Below are 13,542 nucleotides of genomic sequence, written 5' to 3' on the forward strand. Positions count from 1 at the left end.
GCCGGTGCTCCGGTTAATCCGTACGGCATCAGCGTAAAATGATAAAGTCCTTTACCGGGAACAATGAAAGCAGTTACTTCGCGACTCGCTCGAGTTTAAGGAATTTGGAAATATGCCTGACTTAGGTCGATAGTTGAAATATATCGGGCGGATTGGAGTTTGTCCAGAATGCTGTCCATTCGCGGTAGCGGATACGCGTCCTTTTTGGATGGCTGATTTACTTGCCGGAAGTCAATACAAAAACGGTAGGAGCCATTTGGTTTTTTAACCATTACAATCGGACTTGCCCATTCGCTATGCGAGGGTTCGATAATAGTAGTATAGCAAAGAGGGTTCTACACGCAGATTCCTGTTACCGACACTTACCGACCAAGCCGACCAGTCCGCCTATACATTCTCCCCATACTCAAACCCTTTTTCGCGATGACGTCACAGTCTGCCGTACCGAAGGTCGAAACCGTGCAACCTTACCGACAGTTGTATCGATCGAGGATCAAAATCGTGCTGTTTTACCGACAATCTTACCGACCGAAGGTCTGTAGTGCTCGCCTGCCAACGGTAGGGGGCGCAGCGGGGGCGAGAACTTTTTTACCGTTCCGCATTCTTCTCCCACGATAGGACTGCTGATGTGTAACATGAACCACTCCGAATTCCTTTCCCACGGTAGGACTGTTGATGTGTAGCATCAACCACCTCACATTCCTTTCCCACCTTATCAACCACGCGACATTCCAAAATTAATAGTTCGAAGAATTGTTTTTTATCCACTCGGATATCGCTGACGTGTAACATCAACCACCTCACATTCCTTTCCCACGTTATCAACCACGTGACATTTCAAAATTAATGGTTCTGAGAATTGTTTTTCACTTACTCGGATGTCGGTTTGATATCCAAGGTCGACCGATAGTCGTGGTACATTCAAAGCCGTGGATCTGCGGTGTTGGGTTACTATCGCTCTTGGAATGCTAAAAGGTGCGCGCGCATACACAAACATACGTATTTGATATCAGCCCCGTGACATTCCTTACCCTCCACCAAATTATGTGGTGGGGGAACGTTATATAGGCAAAAAGTGAAAACTTCATTGCCAGTCTGAAGCTGTTTTTCTTGCAAATGAGAAGTGCTCTGGAACAACGTGAATTGAAGAAACGACTAGAACTGCTCCTCAAGAATATTGGAGAAGTAAAACATCCGCTGAAAATCAGATCTGACCTCAATCAACTCACAAGAGATTTCGAGCACCTACAACTCGACCGTAACGATCATGGACTTTTCAAAATTGAACGAAGTCGCTCGCCTGGAGACATTTCTGCCGTTGAAAAAGCTTTCGGACCTTGAAGTCTACTTCGAATACCGGGTCAGTGGCGTTCGTCGGGTCAAAACGAAATTTGGAGACAAAATCGATCTGGACTTGGATGACTCTTTCACGATTTTTCTGCCCAACCGACTGACCAAGGCCCTCCACGAAAATGAAGATTTGTTCCAGAAGGTGACGACAGCCAGTAAGGAGAAACGGTTGCATCTACGCTATCTTGGCGGACCGTACGGTCAACTGGAATTCATATACGTATAATCTGAGTATCGCATTCAAATATCCAATGTTCTGTGTAAGTCTTACGTTCAATAAACAAGAAAAAGATTGGAATTATGAATATTTTTCCATTTATCCATCTTGTATACCTTTGATCCTACGTACGTTTTGTACTTTGTAATTGTATCTAGAATTAAGTCTCAACATCTAAGAAAATGCTACTCCGAACACCACTAAGCAACGATGGAGGGTTTCGAGCTGCGTCATGTAATGTGAACTCTACGATGAGTATTTGGACGGGTTCAGACCAGAGTGCAAGGTCGGCCGATAGCTGCGGTACATTCAGAGCCAAGGATCTGCAGTGTTGGGTTACTATCGCTCTAGGAATGCAAAACATAACTCGGTTTGAGTACAGCTCGGTCAAGGATGGAGAGCAAGGTCGAATCTTACATAGGCTTCGTATTGTAAAAAATTCTCTCTTGAGAGCTAAGGTGAAGGTATAAAATTATTTCATAAATATTCTTTAAAAAAAACAGTTTTATGGAGTACAATTTTTAGAGTACGGTTGACAATTACTTCACAAAAGTAGCACAATAATTCTATTCAACAGTATCATGACCAGGGTGATATATTCGCCAGGAATGCGGGACCGTTCTTGTAGACGCTTCTGCGCAGTAACACAAATCGTACACCCTCACCATCCGGACAGTACGATGATTATGTAGCCAATTCTGAAGTATGCAAACGTTTTGTGCTGCACAGATTGCGTTGGGTATTGTGTAAAGGTCGCATCTCAGAGACACAGCTGAAGTTTTTTGCAGGGTTTCAAGTGACGGGCAGTCAAAGTCAAGCATATCGATGATTCTAACTTTCGGAACGATTTTGAGCAACCAATCTCGTTTTTCTTCTCCTTTTACGTACACGGTTTGAGCTTTGCACAGCCTGTCTTGAATGGTCCGCTCAACTTCCTCAAAAGGTATGGTTCCACAGCTACAACGTAAGCCGTGAAAATCGCGTTCTAACCAAGAATTTTGGCTTTTGTATTTGACGTCCAGTAAATTCCATTTGTGAGGTGGCTTGAGGAAAAACACTGATGGAGATGCTTCCGAGTAGATTGAAATTATAGCCAATTCTTTTAATGTGAAGGTATTGTTGAAAGGTCTATGAAAGCCTTGTATGTCAACGATGAGCTCCATCTTTGAACTGTGCAAGATGGTGGGAACGGGTCAGCTTTTATACCAACTTTTTCACCCCACCATTGAGCGGGTTGTATTCGACAATACGATCGTGAACGATCAAGCAGTACGCCGATGTTTCAGCGGGAAAGTTGGCTTTAGCTACAAATTCAAGCCGGATGTCGACGGGTCCGTACTTCAAAGATTCGTTTTGTTTTGAACAGTCGATAACGAATAAGGGGACGTCTCGAAGGAATTCACTCTTTCTCAGCAACGGCTCGGGGTTCTTGTCGTAGTAGGTAGCTTGGAAGTTTGCGTACTTCTCGTACAAGAGCGCGTACAGATTACGACTCATGTTGAGGTTCAGGTTACCGTACGAATAAGATTGAGAGTTTAAAAATAGCTTGACGTCCGTGATATTGCAATGATCGAAATGACTTGCTTTCTTGCCGGTCTTGTTCTTTCTACTTGTTTGGAAACTCAAAATGACGTACCGAGGTTTTTCAAGCTGAGTGGAAGTTTTCACAGTCCAAACGTGTTTCGATGTTGTGGGAAGTAAGGGATATTCTTACAATTCCCAACTGCGGAAACTCATCGAAATAGGCGGATCTCTCTGAATGAAATTTAGTAGGTCAACTTTTTTCTGATCCGCGAGTTTCAAATACGGTATTAGCCATTCCACTGCATTGATCGTGATTTTGAATTCCTCCTCCTGAGTCTGCATGATTGCGTTGACGTCAGTTTTTGATCTCGTCAAAATTAACTCATGTTTAGCGTTGACAACGATCTTGCGGTAGTCTTCAGCGAAACCCAATATCATGCTGAGCGGTATCAGTACGTCAAAATTACCCTCGGCAACGGTTAATTTTTTCTTCTCTTCCACATCGAGCTATCCAGCGTTCTCCATCAGCCAAGTCTGACCATGGTGCAGGGAAGCGTAACCCTTCATGAGACTTGTCAAGCCAACGTTCTTGCTTCTATCAACCTCAACTGCGTTAATTTCGTAGCGAATTTCTTCAAACAGATAACAGATGGCGTTGTTTACGAGCTGTGTGTTCACAGTAGCTGTACCATCAGGTTTGAGGAGTCGTCCGTGGATATGTACCGAACTTTTGCTGGGTAATATGCACAAATCCTGATGCTGAACGGTGATTCGAATTTCATCGCTGTTGTTGAAAGTTGACGAGGCGTAAGGTTTGTGAGCGTGAATCTCGTAATGCGCAACGGATTCGTCAAAGACGACTGGTGTTTGAATGCTCAAGATTTCCTCCTCCATGGCACGTAGCAGATGATAAAAAAGCAAAATCGGATTTTTATTTGTCGGAAATTCCTCTTAGAAAAAGTGTCAGTTTCAGACCCAGAGCTATCAGGAACTCCACGTTTCGAGGTGTTAGCGGTTGGGGAATCGATCGACGACTGACTTGATCGGGGCATGTCGACTTACTGATATACCTACTCTTTGACAGTCTGTTATATACAATTCCCATCGTTTATTGCGATTTGATGTGTAGTCTCACAGTAATAACTTTTCCACGAAAATTAACCAGGTCTCTGTCTTGATCCACTAACCGGAGCTGAACGTGATCTATGGTCTTGACGGTGATCGGAAGGTTTATGACGTGCGACGGTACTTCCGCGATCTTATATCCTGGTGGGACGGTCGGGAAAAACTCGTGAATAGTGTGTACTTTGTGTCCATTGACGTAGGCGCCCGTTGTAATGCTACACTCGACTCGCAACGCGCTGACCTTGAGTATAGTTACAGGCACGTCTGATTCGTGAGTTTTATCAACCTCCAATACACGTGGTGTAAATCCCAAAAGTTAAGCAATGGAATCGTTCGGCTCAAAGTTAATCGTGTGGTTGCATGTGATTTCGCTGCGTAATGTATTATTGTTGGGTTTGATGGCGAGCCTGATATCTGTATTTCGTAGCACGTTTTAAAGATACTTTTCTATGTCCTCGATCTCGTAGCTGCCGGTAGGTATGGTGATCACTTTGTCAGCTACGTAAATTTTATTGTGTCCGACATCAACGTTGGGAATCGAATTAAAGGTTAACAATTCTACCAAGCCAAGAGCATAACTTTTATCACGAGCAAGTTCGATCGGTGGGAAATATTGTGCCTCGAGTGTCGAAGAGGTTCCCGAAATCGTTAACGTTAACGAATCATCCATGACTGCGAGTGGTAGACTGACTCTGACGAATCACGCACCATGTTTATATAGCTCACCACTTAGAAATTTCAGACACAAGTGTCCGCATTCAAATGTATCGTAATCCTGGTACCTCTCATGATTGTATTTGACGCTACCAACGCCGAGGTATTTTATGAGGTCTGAGGGTGGTTGAAGGTTGCCGAAACTGTCAAAGTAATCGATATTATTGTCGCGTTTCTTGTATGCAACCCAGTGTGTTCCCGAACCGTCTTTGTCGTCAAGGTTGATTATAGATGACTCGTTTTTTCGTGGACCGTTTTCGGGCATTTCGTTTCGCATGAAAACACCGCGGAAATGCGGAACCCTCAAGATTTTTGCATATTTCAACAAGTCCCAATCAGTCAACGCTCAACGTGGTAGCATCGCATCTAGTTTTTTGAAAGATGGAGACCAAGACCTGTTTTGTACGGTTTCATATGAAGCCCTTTGCCCAACGCGATAGCTTTCATAGTTTTGTTGTGTCGTTTGCTTTCCTCCAATTCTCGTTTAGCCGCGCTCGCATCGTTCACAGCTTTTGCTATACCTGCTGCACCACCGGCTAACGCACCCGTAGCGCTGAGACCGGCAAAAATAGGAATCAGAAACGGTAGAAAACCACCGACTTTCGAAGGTACTGGTAGGATGCGAGGTTTTCGCACTTTACATTTACCACCCGCTTTTTTTAACGGCGTTCTCAGCTCCCTTCAGCGCAGATTCGATAGCTACTTTTGCATCGTTGCTTGGAACCATAGAACGTTTTGCAGCATTTACAATTTTTCCCAAGGTCACATTTTTTGACTTTCGCATTCCCATTCCGAGTTTTGATTTGACTTTCATTGTATTAGCTATTGCTCAAGCGGCGGCCTTCTCACCCAAATTTGCGTCATTTGCGAGAACCCGTTTCCAAGCTTTCTCAGCCAACACCCTATCAGCCTCGTTTCTAACCTCAAGGTTCTCACGATTTTTCGAATACGCTATATCGTGGTCCTTACACGCTGCATCGAGAGGATTGATACCGGAATCGCCTCTCGCGAGTCTTTTCGTCAACTTGGTGCCAGGACCGCAGCACTGGTAACCGGGAACATGCAACTCGATCGGAAGTTTGTTGATGATTTTATTCATCAGACCCTTGCCACGATGTTGCCGCCTGCTGCTGCTTCGTTTACTTCTGTACGCGATCATGTTTGTGCGTTGACTGAAGAAAAGTCCTTTGAAACGGGGTATTTATAGCTAATCCGTTCAGTCATGTCCGAGATGCGGTTTGAGAAACAACCCACCAAGCTTCCCATGATGAATTTTGACAAACTTTCGGAGCAAAATGTCAAAAGGCACAAACGGCACGGTGAATTACTCCCGAACAGTGTACGTGCGATATTCTGTGGACCGTCGAATTGTGGTGAAACTAATGCGTTGCTCACACTTATAACCCATCCCAACGGACTCAGATTTGAGAATATCTACATCTACTCGAAATCTCTCAACCAACCTAAATACCAATTGTTGAAGCAATTGCTGGACCATGTTGAGAATACGGAGTATTTTGCGTTTACCGAGCGTGAGCAAGTGATTTCACCGAAAGAAGCACGGCCCAACTTAATAATCATATTTGACGATGTAGCGTGCGAGAAGCTGGACAATATTAGAGCCTACTTTTGCATGGGTAGACATCACGACGTTGACTGTTTCTATCTCTGTCAGACGTACGCGCGTATTCCCAAACATCTCGTGCGCGACAACGTAAAGTTACTCGTGTTATTCAAACAAGACGATATGAATCTGAGACACGTATACAACGACCATGTAAACACCGATATGTCTTACACAGAGTTCAAAGACTTGTGTGCGGCATGCTGGAACGGTGACAAATATGGGTTTCTGGTGATCGACAATGACAGTGAGCTCAACGAAGGACGATACAGACGGGGATTCGATTCTTTTGTTAGCCTGGAAAAGGAATAAAATCTAGCGTTTTCGAGCGAGAGACGCAGTAGCGTTGCAGACTCAGTTGCGTCAACATGCAGAGCTCTGAAATTTCTAAGCGAAAAGATGTCCTACATCAGATCGCTCAAGCAAGTGCTGCGATCCGTCGAAAACACAGATTGCTTAAGTCGGGCAGGGAATCTACAACTCAGAAATTGAGTGACGTTTTCAAACCAGTAGTGACTCCGTTGCAAGAACTGGTGAATGTTACAAAAGATACCAAACCTGTCAAACAAGAGGTGGAAGAAATTAAAGAAGAAATAAAGGAGATGAAAAATGAAACGAAAAATGAAACTGTCTCGGAAATGGACGATTCCTTTGCTTCGGCGGGGGATGAAACAGTCGTAGAAACACCGGTCGAGGACGAGTATTTTGCACTGATGAGAGATGCGAAGACAAAAGGCGAATTGGACAACGTGTACGGTGTACGCAATCTCTCAAACGGACTAATGATTGGTGATTCGTTGATATCTTTTTGAGAGTGACTACGTTAGTATTGGCGACACGCGTTACCCGAAAACGAAGGGTTTGCTGGAACTTTTGTTCAAAAAGAAGCCTGACGGTTCTTCTGTGAGCGCCGGAGATCGGGAAAATTTTAAAAACATAATCCTCGCAACGAACGCGCATAAGAAGTATTACTCATCCGATGGAGCTGTTCGAAACGATAACAGTTACAAATTTAGAAAAGTCATTGCCGAATCAATGGATTATTCCCCATCACCTCGCCGAAAGGGTAAAGGTCTACTTCTGCAAGCTATGATCACTCGACAAGGTGTTGAAACGATATACGTCTACTGGCATGATCCAAACGAGTTAGTGGAGCGTCTTCGTTTACTCCTGGCATCTCAGGCAGCGGGAAATCCGAGTCACAATAACGAAATAATCTCCATTATCGAAGAGCTACGCGAAGCAGGAATCATTTATTAAGCAGCTCCCGTCATTTTTGCATTCATTACCGAGATGAGCGTCGACGTGTTTGGACGTCAGCTGAATGAAAACACGACCGCGAGCACTCGCGGTCCTCCGGGTGTCGGGTTTCAAATAATAGCGGACGGGCATTACGATATACGGAACAAGGAACTGTGCAACGTCGCAGATCCCGCAGAGCCGAACAATGCTGTAACTTTAAAAACCTTAAGACGAAAATTCAGCGTGCTGCAAAAACAAATCGTCAACCTCGATCAAATGATTAAAGCTTTGGAGATCACCGCGAAGAAAGCCTTGGATACCTTCTACACAGACTTTGAAACAGACAGAGACTTGTCGATTCGAAACGCGGAAATCATTCCCAAATTGGACACTAGACTAATAGCGTTGGAATATGAACGAGAAAAAGCAAGCACTGGCGACGGAACTGCATAAGCCTGCACGCCGGAATTACCCGCGTCGACGTGTAGACGTGCGCGGCATCGACGAGACCTGGCAGGCGGATCTTGTTGATATGACGTCGTACGCTGGACAAAACAAAGGTTACAAGTACATGCTCACAGTCATTGATATCTTTTCAAAGTATGCGTGGGCTATACCGATAAAGAGCAAGTCTGGAGATGATGTTACGAAGGCAATGGAATCTGTGCTTGTCCAAGGACGGGTACCGAAAAATTTACACGTCGACAGAGAATCGGAATCTCACAACTCAAAATTCGAATCGCTTATGACACGCTACGGAATCAAGCTTTACTCCACGTACAGTAATTTGAAGGCTTCGATCTGTGAACGTTTCAATCGCACGCTGAAAGGTAAAATGTGGACACGGTTCAGCATGCAAGGAAGCTACAAGTGGCTTGATATCTTATCCGATTTGGTTTCGGCTTACAACAACGTCAAACACTGAACCATGAGAATGAAACCGTCGGATGTCACCGTTGCAAACGAGAGGCTGTTATTACGACAGGCGTACGGAGGGCTTCGAGCGATACCTACCGTATCGACAAAGTTCAAATCCGGCGACAAAGTTCGAATCAGCAAATTCAAAAATGTTTTCGAGAAAGGTTACACTCCCAATTGGACGACCGAAATATTCACGATAAGTCGAGTGGAAAATACTCATCCTGTGATGTACAAGCTCAAAGACTATCGAGATCAACCCATCGCTGGTGGTTTCTACGAACAAGAGCTCCTCAAGGTTAAGCATCCGGATATCTATCTGGTGGAGAAGGTGCTCAAGAAGCGTGGAAGAAGAATATACGTTAAATGGTTAGGTTTTGACAATACACACAACAGTTGGATAAACGAATCGGTCATGTAACTTTTGAATAAATGAATTTTTTGTAAAAACGTATGTCCCTCTTTATTTTATATCCGACACACAACAAGTATGCGCTTTATTTTTTTAGACAATCGACAGACATGGTACAGTTATAAATTACAAAGCTAAGGTGTAGGCTTGTAGCCCCACGGAAGCGTGTCGGTTGTATTTTGAAACACGATCCGCTTGTCGTCATTCCAGCTCAGTGCTACTTTCTGCTGTTCTACGGTGCATACCTCGTGCTTTCGACCCAATATCAAATGCTGATTTAACGATAGATTTTCACGGTTTAAAACACATTCCAAATAATCGTTAAAAGTTATTTTTCTCAACGCTGATCCTTTGAGACCTTTGGCACGTTTATTGTCTTTCTCATCTCCCAAGACTCGGAATGCGTACAACTTAGCTCTTAATCCTACAAATTCGAGCATGATTTTTCCATTATTCTCATCTTTCATCAAGCCGAGAACTTTTTTGTTTGTTCGAGGTATTCCGTAAACGTTGTCAAGCGGATAATCAGAAGTATCGAATTTGTGCAAGTCCTCCTTAAAGGACAACACCACTGTGACCCCCTGTTTTTCTGCCGTTTTTCAAGAATTTTTTTTGTGGGAAAAAAAAGAGATATTCTAAATTTTTTTTTTTTGTTTTGTTTTTTGTTTATTAAAGATACGTAAAAAAAATTTATTCATTCTTCACGCCCCATGGTGGCGCTAGGAAAGCTCCGCGTCAGGTGCTGTTGCCTCTGCAATGATTCGCGGCACGCAGCAGAACTATCTTTAAAGTCGATCTGAAAAAAAATACCGAGTGTTTTCGTTAATAATATGATATTTTGAAGAGAAGTACACAGGGATTTGAAAAAATATTGATTTTTGAAAATTAGGCACGCTTCTGAAATTCAAGGTCGGTTTTCGAGCAAAATTTCTCGTCGAAAAAAGGCTATAATTTTTTTATTTATTGAGATATCGAAAAAATCCTGTGTACTTCTTTAGATAATCTAGTTTTATAGATGCAGTCCAAATTTGAAGTCGATCGGATAAAAATTGCTCGAGTTCTGCTGCGTGCCGCACTCAAAAAAGTGGTTCTGAGAAAAACGCGTTCAAAGTTTGGAGTTTGTGGGATCGTATCAGCAGTGTGGCCCTTCAAAAAATCACTGATTTTCGCGATTTGTTTTTTTAATGTTAAAATAAACTATTCGGTCCGGTTTTTTTCTTCACAACCAAATACATTCATGACGATTACGAAATGATTTTTGTTACGTTTATTTAATAACTCAATAACAGTTAAATAAATTGTGGTAATGACACGCAAAGAAAAAGGTCCTGCACGGTGACCACTATTGCGGCCGCAATTTTGATCCGAAACAAAAATTTCAAAAAGATCATCAATCTGTACAAAATTTGCTATGAATTTCGATTTGAAAATTTCAGAGAATGTTTATTGAAGTCCGATAATGCATAAAAAAAAATCGATTTTTTGAAAATTTCAAACTGAAACGATCCCTCAATTTATGTGATAAATTGGAAAAAAATTTGTTAACCTATTCAGCGATTCCGGCACCATACATCTGGCCTTCAAGAAGCAAATCGAGGTCCCCAGCATCTTTTCTCGAACTTGTACAAGCTCTTCTTGCCTCTTTAGCAGCCTCCTTGAGCGAGCGCTCCGCCTGCTTGATCCGCATTGCGTCGGTTTCGAAGCAAAAATTGGAACAATTCGGGCCGATGGTTACCCCCAACGTCTCCATAACTTTCATCAGGCTTCTCAGGCCGTCGCTGAATAATAACATCGCGATATCAGCGGCAATATCGACGATTCTTTTGCTCCCGGACTGACACTTGGGGGCTATAGCCCAAACTGATTTGTTGTAGCTTTCGTTATTGTTTTGCGTAAAGCCGCCCAAACAATGCTCCAGCAAATCGTCTCTGCTCAAATTTTCACACACTGGCGTAATTGCCTGCAATACTTCCTTAGGAAGAGGCGGCTTAAGGCGATATTCAGAAATATTACCGCTTGCTGAGGTGGCGCGGGACTCCGAGCGTCACGGAGCGCTACATCGCTCCACAAAATATTTAATATCTCCCAAAATAATTATTTTTTCGACCTGGGACCAACGGCATTCTATTCTTGAATGTATTCTAGATTTTTCTAGATGGTTTTCAAAAAATCGATTTTTTGAAGCCATCACAGTGGTGTTGTACCATGTGTTCGTAGATGTCGGGGACGGTAAAATTGTAAATCAAACTGTCGGTATCCGTGTACATTAATTTTGCTCGGTTGCCGAATTTCTGCTTAATGTAATTGTAATGAAAATCGTAGATTTATGTTTTAGCCAGATCCATGATGGAGAAACCTGCGTACAATGGTTTATTCAACTTGACTTTCGTCTTACTCATTTCAACGATAATTATATCTTTGTCGAAAACGGTGCAGCTGTGAAAATTGGGTTTGGCTATAGTAGCTCTAGCACCGTATCTTCCATCCCATTTCGTAATCAGCCTGACATCTCTATACTTTCGCACGTTTTCCATAGTTTTGCCAAAAACTGCGTTGTTCATTAGCTTGTAAAAATTTTTCTCAAATTCGTTGTCAGATTTTTTCCGCAAATCGGTATTCAAATCTATATATTTTTTGAGCCACGGGGTTTGCCTGAATTTGAGAACTCTATGAATTTTGAGTAATTTTAAGCCTAATTGTAAGCATTGTTTCAAAACCCTGTAGTGAACAACGTAGTTTTTCTTGGAAAATAGCGTGGGCGTCAATTTCGGTTGCTTAATATTCGAGATCGGAGGTATGTAGTGCTCTGGACACAGTGGTAAATCCTTATGAATTTCATGCAGTTCCTCAGGATATTCCAAATCAACCTCCAGTATGTAATCAAACTCCGCGTCGTCCGAGATGGTAAGAACGTCGCATTGTCCGAAGTCTGATAACCATTCGAAGGAACTGTATGGCAGAGCAAAGCTCATAGCAGCACCGTACAAATTATTAACGTCAAAGTACATGAGATAAGATTCTTCGACCTCAGGATCGAATTCCTCTCCCATATATCTATTGTTGGCCTTCGCGTATCTGTTCGAACACTGTGACACACGACCTCAAATACCCTTTTCAATAAACATAACCATGTCTATATCGGTGAGAAGCTCGAGTTCGATGCCTGTACATTTTAACATTGCATCAAACGACAGACCGGGCGCTGTGTAGTAATGTAACGGGTCCAGTTTGTACGTCGTCCAACAGCTCTGTCGAAAGTTTTGAAAAACGTCGGCCAGTAAAAACACGTCCGTCTGTAAATACAAGTCCGAATACTCTCCCAAAGTTTGAACGTTAAAAGTTTGCCAAACTTTACATGCATGTGCATAGTCGTCGTCTGATATATCCCGATCATTTAATTTTGAGTAAAATTGTTGTTTGGATGGTAACCGTGTGTCCTCGAGCTTCTCCCAACTGTCTATATATTCGTACGGGAACACTCCTTTTCTGGTCAATAACTGAAATTTATCTGAGCTATGATAAAATTTTTGTCTGATTGATTTCTGATCATCACCGAGATACGTTGCTAATTTTTCAAGACTACTGGGCATGAAGCGGTACGAATCTACGAATCTAAACTTTATATCTGTCCCCTCGACATATTTTGTAAATGAAATGTACTTTTCTTTGTTTACGGGTAGAAGCTCAGTTGTGCCGTCGAACGATGTAGCCAGTGCTTTGATCAGGAAATGTGAATCGTAACCCGACAGATTGTGGAATATCACTGGGATAGTGTGCGAATTTTGGTAATTTAGATTGCAACCTCGGTGAGCAGCACCACGGTACTTTCCCGTGAAATGGTAGTGATCACGATGTTTCACGTCTGCGAGTGTAAACGGTTTTTCACAAATGTGACACACTGTTGTTGAGTGAAATTCGTTGATTTGATTGAAATTGAGCGGTTCCATCGGTACAACAGTTTTGAAATAAACTTCCAACGAATGTGCCAATTCCGCTAACTCGTTCACAAACCATTGATCGCAAGTCTCTCCACGATTAATTTTGAATTTTGAAAGCGAATCGTCAAACGCGCAATGTTGATAGTAAGCTATACTATACGGAAGATGCTTCTGATAAATTGTTCTTGTACCCATCTTTTTGAGCGTAGGTTCCAGTAAAAATTCGAGATCCGCGTAAATACAGAATGGAACGGTTTCTTTGTGCTTGAAATTTTGAAATTTTAGAATTTTTTTCTCATCAGTAGGTAAAATAACTTTGGTTTTGTTTAAATTCATGCAATCTACATTGTGCTTTGTCAAACACTCTTCAGAATGAAAGTAAGTCAAACATCTATCGCACAACCAAGTACGACCATTGCGTTTAGAAATTTGGGAACTCGTTAATCAAGACAGATTTCGAATCCATGTAAAATAAAAG

This window comes from Neodiprion fabricii, chromosome 4, assembly GCF_021155785.1.
Source record: "Neodiprion fabricii isolate iyNeoFabr1 chromosome 4, iyNeoFabr1.1, whole genome shotgun sequence".
In the NCBI taxonomy this organism is placed as follows: Eukaryota; Metazoa; Arthropoda; class Insecta; order Hymenoptera; family Diprionidae; genus Neodiprion; species Neodiprion fabricii.